Source organism: Lipotes vexillifer, unplaced genomic scaffold (genome assembly GCF_000442215.2).
Source record: "Lipotes vexillifer unplaced genomic scaffold, Lipotes_vexillifer_v1.1 scaffold52, whole genome shotgun sequence".
Lineage (NCBI taxonomy): Eukaryota > Metazoa > Chordata > Mammalia > Artiodactyla > Lipotidae > Lipotes > Lipotes vexillifer.
This window is the reverse complement of record NW_006773409.1, coordinates 502,675-511,577: the sequence shown is the minus strand read 5'-3', so window position 1 is coordinate 511,577 and position 8,903 is coordinate 502,675.

Here is an 8,903-nt window from a genome sequence, read left to right as displayed (position 1 = left end):
CAGGAATTTTTAGTAGTGACAAGGATCAGCTGAGTTATTTCTAACATCACAGGAAGGTGATTTTGCAGATAGAAGGGACTATTTATTAAGCAAATTTTAATTTTTTAATTTAATATTCAAATTATTAATGTTATAAAATTCAAAACCTAGGTAAAAATCCTTTAAGTGTGAATATATTTCTTAACTTCTTTTAATATATATAGCAACTTTTGAGTGGAACATTTCTTTTTCTTTGAGAATTCCAGTGGAAATCTTGAAGTGGAAAGCAATAGAGATGTGCTATAGTCATCTATGTGGGACTTACTAAAAAGAGAGCAAAAACTGGTCTGGGACTTTTGTCCGCACTGTCCCTTTCCATCAGTTAAGGTAGGAAAATAAATTATGGAAAGATAGAATGGAGGAAATTCCTATGGGTAAAGAGGCTTTAGAATTTCCTTCTCTCTCTTATTTAACTGGTCCAAGTGAGGGGGGCTCAAAGAGTCTACTTGTAGAGGTCAAGAGTGTCTGCAAGGAGGGGGCACTGGCATCTTAATCCCTGGCTGGAAGTTTGCTGAACGCAGAGAATCCACTGTGTGGTTTGTGGTAAAAGAGCTCTCTGGAGTACATGACATGTGTGGCTAGCAGCCTGAAGGAATTCTGCAGGATGGAGGTGAGCTATATGATGACAGAGCAAGGAGAGAGCAGACACAGGAAAAAGCCCATACTCCCACAGTCTAGCAAGGCAAGGATGAATATGATTCCCCACGCAGAATGAATGTTTAGGAAACAGATATGGCTGAAGCCAAATTGAATGATTTTCTGCATGAAAAGTGCCTGTGGAGCACTGCAAGAATCCTGCCCTTGTGCTGAGGTTGAAAGTAATTCACGTCACCACTCGATATTTTTCAGATAGTCTCTTTATTGACTGAATTTTTCATCCCCCCCATCCCAAATAACTGTACAACTCTGTGGTCATCTTCTTGACAGGAATCAAAAGGGAGACCTGTAATATAGTTTCGGGTGCCCTATAGTTTGATGCAGACTCTTAATCCAGCAACTGACGGAGAGAGGCCAACCCACACAGGGAGAGACACAGGAATAGAAGAGTGAATATGAGGCTCTGGTCTTCAAGTTATGGTCTTCAAGACTTTTTTCCCAGCCTGATTCCAATGTTCTGCTCTCAGAATATTCTATTCTAATTGTAGATTTTTTGGGGGGGTTGGGCTAGCAATGATTTTGCTAGTTGTTCCTTTATAGTAGATTTATGTTGCTTATCAAGAACTATATCAACTATTTTTCAGTTTAGTGATAAAAAATGTGATTGCTGGAATATGTCAGCATCTCTTTGGGTACAGCCTGCAAATAAACATTGCTGGGTTCTGATTGGCTAGAAGTAGAGTGTGATTCACTTGTTTTGTATATCCTATCGGTGATGAAAATCCTAGGTCTGTAAGCTGAGGTGACCACTGTGACATAAAATAATTTTGCTTTATATTTTAATAGCACATAAACATTTTTTATTTAAAAAAATCTGATAATAGCCACTTCAGCAGATTCTGCCCTAAAAAATCACTTCCTCTAGAAAAAACTAAATATGTATACCTGTATATTGTATAGTTTATGGAAACCACAGCTACGTGAATAAATATGGATCGTTTCAAACGCAATAGAGTACTTTACATTCTTATGTTAAATTTGAAAGTGGGTAACGGGAGCTGCAAGCATTCATCAGAGCCTGTCATGGTCCTATGCAAGAGTCCCTTAAAGTATACCTATTTTTTAGGACATTAAGGGAGAAATCTGGGTGGTTGATAGGTTGGTGGAAATAAGATTGGCCAATAAGGGTACTTCTTGTTGGTAGGTGCCAAGAGAAACTTTACTGACTTAGAAAACCAGACCAGTTCTACACTCTGCACACTGATTGGTCCAGGCCTTGTTATATATTGCCAAGTATAGCTTGGGATTGGACAGAGTCTGGACCCAGATGGCTTATGTGATGAAATTCCTCCATGCTGCAGACAACAAGGATTGAGAAAAGAGAGGAACTATTAAACGTAAAAAAGAATTTTAGCAAGCAGCAAGCATATAGAATTAGCGAGCGAGCAAGTGACACAGAAGATAGAATTATAAAAGCAAATAGAATTGTAAGACTCTAGGTTGAATCATTTTATCAGTATAAGAGGATTGGTGCCTTTTTCCAGGATAAAGGAGGGAAGTGAGAAGTTCCTCAACTGGGGGCTCAGTTTTCATAGACTTAAAAAATTTTTAAGTTTTTCATGAAGAAATATTTGTGGCATGGAATCTCTGTTTTGTTTAAGGTTTTGTGATTTTCTTACACTTAAAGCCATTGTATTAATCTGGAATGTATTCAACTGCAAAATGCAGAAGAGCTAGTTAGCTCTAGACGAAAAACCTAAAGGAATACTTGCCAAACATAATGAGTAGTTTGGCATTAAGAGTGCAGGGTAGGAGGGTTTAATAATGACCTTGGGGACCTAGGCTTCTCTCATGTCTCTACTCCACCATACTTTGTTTGTTGGCATTTATGCCTATGCATGTTGCTTCATGGGCATTGGAAGCTGCCACATCTCCAGGCTTCATGACTGCATTCCAGACTGAAGAACAGGCCTTTATAATTGTCAGGCGAAGGAGAAGGGTATTGAAAGTGCAAGTTGCATTAGCCAATCTTTAATGTTGACTCGTAGCCATTCTAAGGATAACTATTATATAAGCAATTATTAGATAACACAATATGTTCTAAATTATTAATATTTCTCATCTCCCAAATGTAGTAATATGAGAGCTGGTGGTTCTGGATCTTACTTGCTTTTAGCCTAATTTATCTTATATTCAGCCCACTTTTTCCTAGAGCAGTTAAATTCTACTTTGCATGCCAACTCCAGTCAGTTGGACGGGCTGCCAAGACTGCCATGTAAAAATGGATTCGGAGGTTGTCCTGAGCCCTGGCAGGAAAGTAGGCCTTGATATTTGCCATGAGGGAAAGTGTTTGCCCATGGGCTAAGTGTCTGTTCTTCCTTTTCTGTAACAGCTCTTATATTACAGAAAGGAAGGCCAAGCACACAGTCAATGAAACATGTTTCTTTAAGGTTAAGAAATTTAACTAGTATTTGGGATATTATCATAACTTGTATATTCTGACTAAGTAATGTGCAAATGAGTGAAACCTACCATGTTCCTTATGTCGGAGTTTACACTATCATTCTCATAACTGGTTATCAGGTGAAACAAAGCTTTATGCTCAGAACAGCAGCTTTCAGTTTCTCTACCCAGAGATAGTTCTGCTCAAGATTATCTGTTCATCTAAATGAACATTCATATTCCCTTGTATTAATCCACCTGGGCTACCATAACAAAATATCATAGACTGCATGGATTAAACAACAGAAATTAATTTTCTCATACTCCTGGAGGCTGGAAAGCCTAGGATCAAGATGCTGGCAGGGTTTCACTCTGAGGCCTCCTGTCTTGTCTTGCAGGCAGCATCCATCTTGCTGGGTGCACGTGCAGAGACAGAGTGAGAGCAAAATTTCTGTGTCTCTTCTTATAAGGACACTAATCCTACGGTATCAGAGATCCACCCTTATGACCTCATTTAACCTTAATTGCCTCCTTAAAGGCCCTATCTTTAAATAGTCACATTAGGGATTAGGGCTTCAACATATGAATTTTCAGGGCTACAGTTCAGTCCATAGCATCCCTATAAGATATAATTACAGGGAAGTTACAATCCTAAAACAGAAACTGTATTTTTTTGTTCTAGGTTTAATAAAATATTTTTGTATTAAACTGTATCATAAGTCCTGGTATCCTCTATCCAGAGAATGTTCGAGGTCTTTAGAAAGTTTTGTGAAGGAGCATAAAAAGCAACCCAAATACACGTTTCATTAGAGTCCTATTTTTGGCCATAATTATTCCTGAGAAGTTACAAAGAATGATAAATATCAGCAGTCCAAAGTTTATCTTCTTCCACATAAACTTTAGTCAATTTTATGATTTTTAACTCTTTTTTTTTTTTTTTTTTTGCGGTACACGGGCCTCTCACCACCGTGGCCTCTCCTACTGTGGAGCACAGGCTCCGGACGCGCAGGCTCAGCGGCCATGGCTCACGGGCACAGCCGCTCTGCGGCACGTGGGATCCTCCCGGACTGGGGCACGAACCCGTGTCCCCTGCACCGGCAGGCGGACTCTCAGCCACTGCGCCACCAGGGAAGCCCTTAACTCTTGTTTGAATTAGATATCAGAGAATATTGAAAAATTCCCTCTTTTTTTTTCTTTCATGGGAGATGACTCAAGTAATAGGGCTTGCCAAGTGTGTATCTGCTCTTGATCAAGGAGACAGTTCTGAGCTATTTAATATAATAATTAAAACAGGATATAAGCAAGGCACGTTGATAAACATCATTGTGATTTAATAGAAAAAATATGGAACTAGAAATTTAGGAGAAAACAAAGTTTAACTTCTGATTGTCTCTAGTCTCCCGGGTTAAATCCTAAGAAAGGAATGCCCAGTGCAAAACTGGCAAGATCCTTGGATTGGAAGGCAGAAGATCTGAGTTTGAATATATCACCACTTCACTTCTCTGAGTCTCAATTTGTGAAATGGGACAACCGATTTCTGCCTAAAAGTATGAGCCTATGAGTATGTATATATTTAGAACTGGGTCAGCCATATTATTCATATGAAATAAATTTGTATGAGATGTTAAGTCCTGTATGGGCAGATATGTGTTGAACTAATAATTGTGTCTCCAACACACTTTTGATTTTTGATTAAATACACACTAAAGAATGTTTGTTGAATGAATGAATGTGTCATAGACAAGTGACTTATCACCTTGTTGTTTTCCCTCCAATATTCAGAGTTTGCCCTAAGTGATCTCTCAGCTCTTTTTGTTTATGATAATTTGATTCACAATTCTTATGAGTTGTCTGAGGGATCAGCAGTGAAAAATCTCATCTTAGGCAAGGCAAGGTTTGTGCCAATGGATAAGCCACTAACACTCCAAGAACATGGGCAACAATTTTCTCTTTTTTGATTTCTTCTGTCAAAATTACAGAGTTAGTGCATATTTGTTGAAAGTGTGAACAAAGCCAGTCCTGTATAAAAATTTTAAGGATAAAAGAAAGTCTTTCTTTCCCCCCGTTTTACCCTCCTTTATATCCTATTTTCTAGGACAAAAGTTTGATGCATATTTTTTCATCTCTTTCTCTCTCTCGTTGTTTCTCTCTTATATTCAGATGAAGGGATAGATGGATAGAATATTTTTTAATGAACTATACCAGTCAATAGGTGTATTTATAATTTATAAAGAGAGTAACAGAGAGAAAGTCCCCCAAGGATGACTCTTCAATGTACAACTTGTTATACTATGAAACCAAAGGGTGTTTGGGGCTGGTCCTGGTGAATCAGTGTTTGCCCAGAAGGGCTCATCCTGGCACCCTATAATTATATCTCATAGATGACAACATTGTCTACGTCCATCCTGAGCTGGCTTGATGATAAGCAGTCAAGTTGACGTTGCTTCCTCCTTTTTAAACCCAAATCTGCCATTAAATAATAAAATGGTTCAATAAAATTGTTCAGTAAGATGGGCTGGATACTCCCTGGATTCGGCATTGGGCATAGTTACTAAACAGAGCTGAGAACTGGAAATGTAGACTTTAATCAATGAAAAAAATGCAGCCTGTTTCATTATTTTAACACATTTTGCTTTACTGTAGAGGTCAGTTTCCTGCTTTTGAAACTATACTTACAGTTTGCTTAAATCTTATCACTTTTACAGGTTTCTGTCCCAACATTATCAGAAGCTGGGGATGGCTAAGGTTTTAGAGTTTTTAATATGACATTTTGTGCCTCCTCCTCCTGTTTCTCTTTGCTTTTTGTCATAGGGGCCTTAGAACTTTGCTCCTGGTGATTGAGATTAGAAATGGAGACCTGGGACATGGCACATTCCTCAAAGCTTCACTTCTAAATATCTTTAATCATCATTTCTATATACTTTAATCATGTTCTAAAAATTCTAAAATTTTGAGATTTGAAATCCTCCACAATATATATTTTTAAAATTTTATTTATTTATTTATGGCTGTGTTGGGTCTTCGTTGCTGTGCATGGGCTTTCTCTAGTTGCAGCGATGGGGGGTTACTCGTTGCGGTGCATGGGCTTCTCATTGCGGTGGCCTCTCTTGTTGCGGAGCACGGGCTCTAGGCGTGCAGGCTTCAGTAGTTGTGGCATGTGGGCTCAGTAGTTGTGGTTCATGGGCTTAGTTGCTCTGTGGCATGTGGGATCTTCCCAGACCAGGGCTCGAACCCGTGTCCCCTACGTTGGCAGGCGGATTCTTAACCACTGCACCACCAGGGAAGCCCCACAATATTGTCTGCATCTGGTTGTGGCACAAAATTTCCTAAGTTGTGATTTTATTTCTAAACTCATCACTGTGGATCCACATTGCTTATTTCTATCAAAATTTTTGCCAGTTTCTCTAGAAAGCTGAGACAGGGTAATTCTTTGCAGGGGTAGACAAAGGGTAAATGGAGACTGGTTTATGACATACTCACCCAGGTTATCCTGTGCAGAAGTCTGCAACATCAGTGTGGCTTGTGCGTCCAGTTCCCATAACATCAGTTCATTCCGAGGACCTTCCTTGGTCCAAGGATTGTGTGATATAAAAGCACTTCAGCTTCTGTAGAAAAGAAAGTCGATGAGTGATATACTCTTAAGCAGCTCTGTTTTGGAAAAGGAGTAGCAAGAAAGGAAAAGGAAGAACTGAATTGATCCACATAGATAATGACAATCTGTATCCAATTTTGGAAAAGACAGTAGTGATATTCAGCCGGTATGTACTATAATGAGATTTCCAATATTGAAATACTTCCCTGCCTGAAGGACATTTCCCTATGGCTTTGCCTCTGGTAATTACATCTGTCTGGACCGGAAGAGGTCCTAGGACAAAGACAGCACCTGGCTGGTGCTAGACAAAGGGAAGAGACATTAAATCCATCATTAAGATATTTGACTATTTGCTTCTTGAAAGGGGAAAAACATTCCAGCACCTAAGCTGAGAGGATTGGGACAAGAGGATAAAGACTGAGAGAAGGGGCAGGACAAATTGCTACTGATATATATATCAGGGTTGCAGAGGCTTCTCTGTGCTGGGAGCAGTGTGGAAATTAAGCTTTGTGCATTAAAATGCTATGGAACATGCAGCCCAAGCTCCCTCTGCAGTATCTGTCCTTGCTAGATAAGTTGCAAGCATTGACCACAACCAAATCTGTTCTAAAATTTTGTCATCCAACAACAATACTCATTGGGTAGCTACAACATTTCTCAACCAGTGCTTAATAATTGGTAGCAGATTGTCAAGTTAAACACACAATAATCTGCTGCCTCAAAAAGCAAAAAAGGCAGCTGAGACAAACCGCAGGACACCTGCCAAGATGACTGGTGCAGCGCCTCAACCAGGTGGGCTGACATTCAAGCAAAACCACTTATGGGAGACTCAGAGCTTTTCACTCCGTGGTCTTTCTACTGTCTTCTTCCTGCAACTTACCTGCTTCTTCTGGGTAACTTCTCAGTATCAAGGGTCCCTGCACAACGTTCACCTGTGCATTCATTCAACCAACGTTTACTGATCTTCTATCAGATGTCAGCTACTAGACAATGGTGAGGGATGGGTGACGCTGGGAAGTTCACTCTGATTTGCTCTTCACTGGTGAAAATGCCTGAATGATGGAGAGGGTTTTGGTGCCAAGCCAAGCTGGGTTTGAATACTTTCTCCAGTGTTTAGCAGCTCTGATATTTACTAATCCTCAGGCACATTAACCTCTCCGAGTCTCAATTTCTTCATTTGTAAAATGAGGGCAATTGTACTTGGCCCATCTTGTATGGTTACTATAAGAATAACGTGACATGTATAAAGGGCTGGGAGAGAGACTGATTCATAGCTGTGACACCATAAAAGTTTATTTCATTTCCTGCTGTCTTCTGATCAATACAAGAGTCCACATCTGGATATTAAATGGCATGAAGGATAGATTCATCAACTTTAAAGTTATTTGTTTTACCCAGAGAGTTGAAAGACTTGAAGTAATTTTTGTAACTCCTGTAAGATCTCAATTACTGTGCCAGTTGAACAAATTTCTGTGGAGTTGGAGGTGGCTGGTAAACACGGAAGTGAAGCAAAGAAGAGTCAATAGCCTGGGCATTTTGCCAGAGAGAGACAGAGCAAGAGAGAAAGTGTCTTCTAGACTTTGCCTTTCTTCCTTGGTGTTATTTAATCATTGTAGCTTACTGGAGTTCTCCAGTAGGCATTTATTATTGATATTAGGGCTGTTCTTTTTACTTTGCCATTCCTAGTGACACAGAACAGCTGGAAATCTGATCATAATATGCCATTTTAAGTTCACTTAATGTTCCCTATCTCCTAGGACCCATAAATAAAGAATCAGCGTGTATGGAGGTTTACTTTAGAGCCTCGTCTGTCTTCTGTGTCTTTAAGTATATAAAAGCTGAACTGCATAGTCTGCATTATTCTGCAGTCTTTGGCCAGTAAGCCAAAGATAGTGAAGAGATTCTCCTTGAATCTAAGACCTCTCTTAGCTCTGGCTGGGTAGGGATAGAGATTTTAATCACTGTGTTGTTGACCCTTAAGTGCCACATCTTCACATGGATGAAGACAAAGCTTGTGGATGGTACCAGTAACAACTGTCCATAGTCTTATTCCTGTGTGTGTGTGTGTGTGTGTGTGTGTGTGTGTGTGTGTGTGTAAAAATCCTGTGTTTGAGAAGGCCCTACCATATCAGAACCATAGTTTTTAAAGAGAATTTTATATTTACTAGGGTTTGAGTCCCTATAAGCCAAGAGTCAGAGCCACATCCCATTTGATTCCCTTGCCATTTTCTAG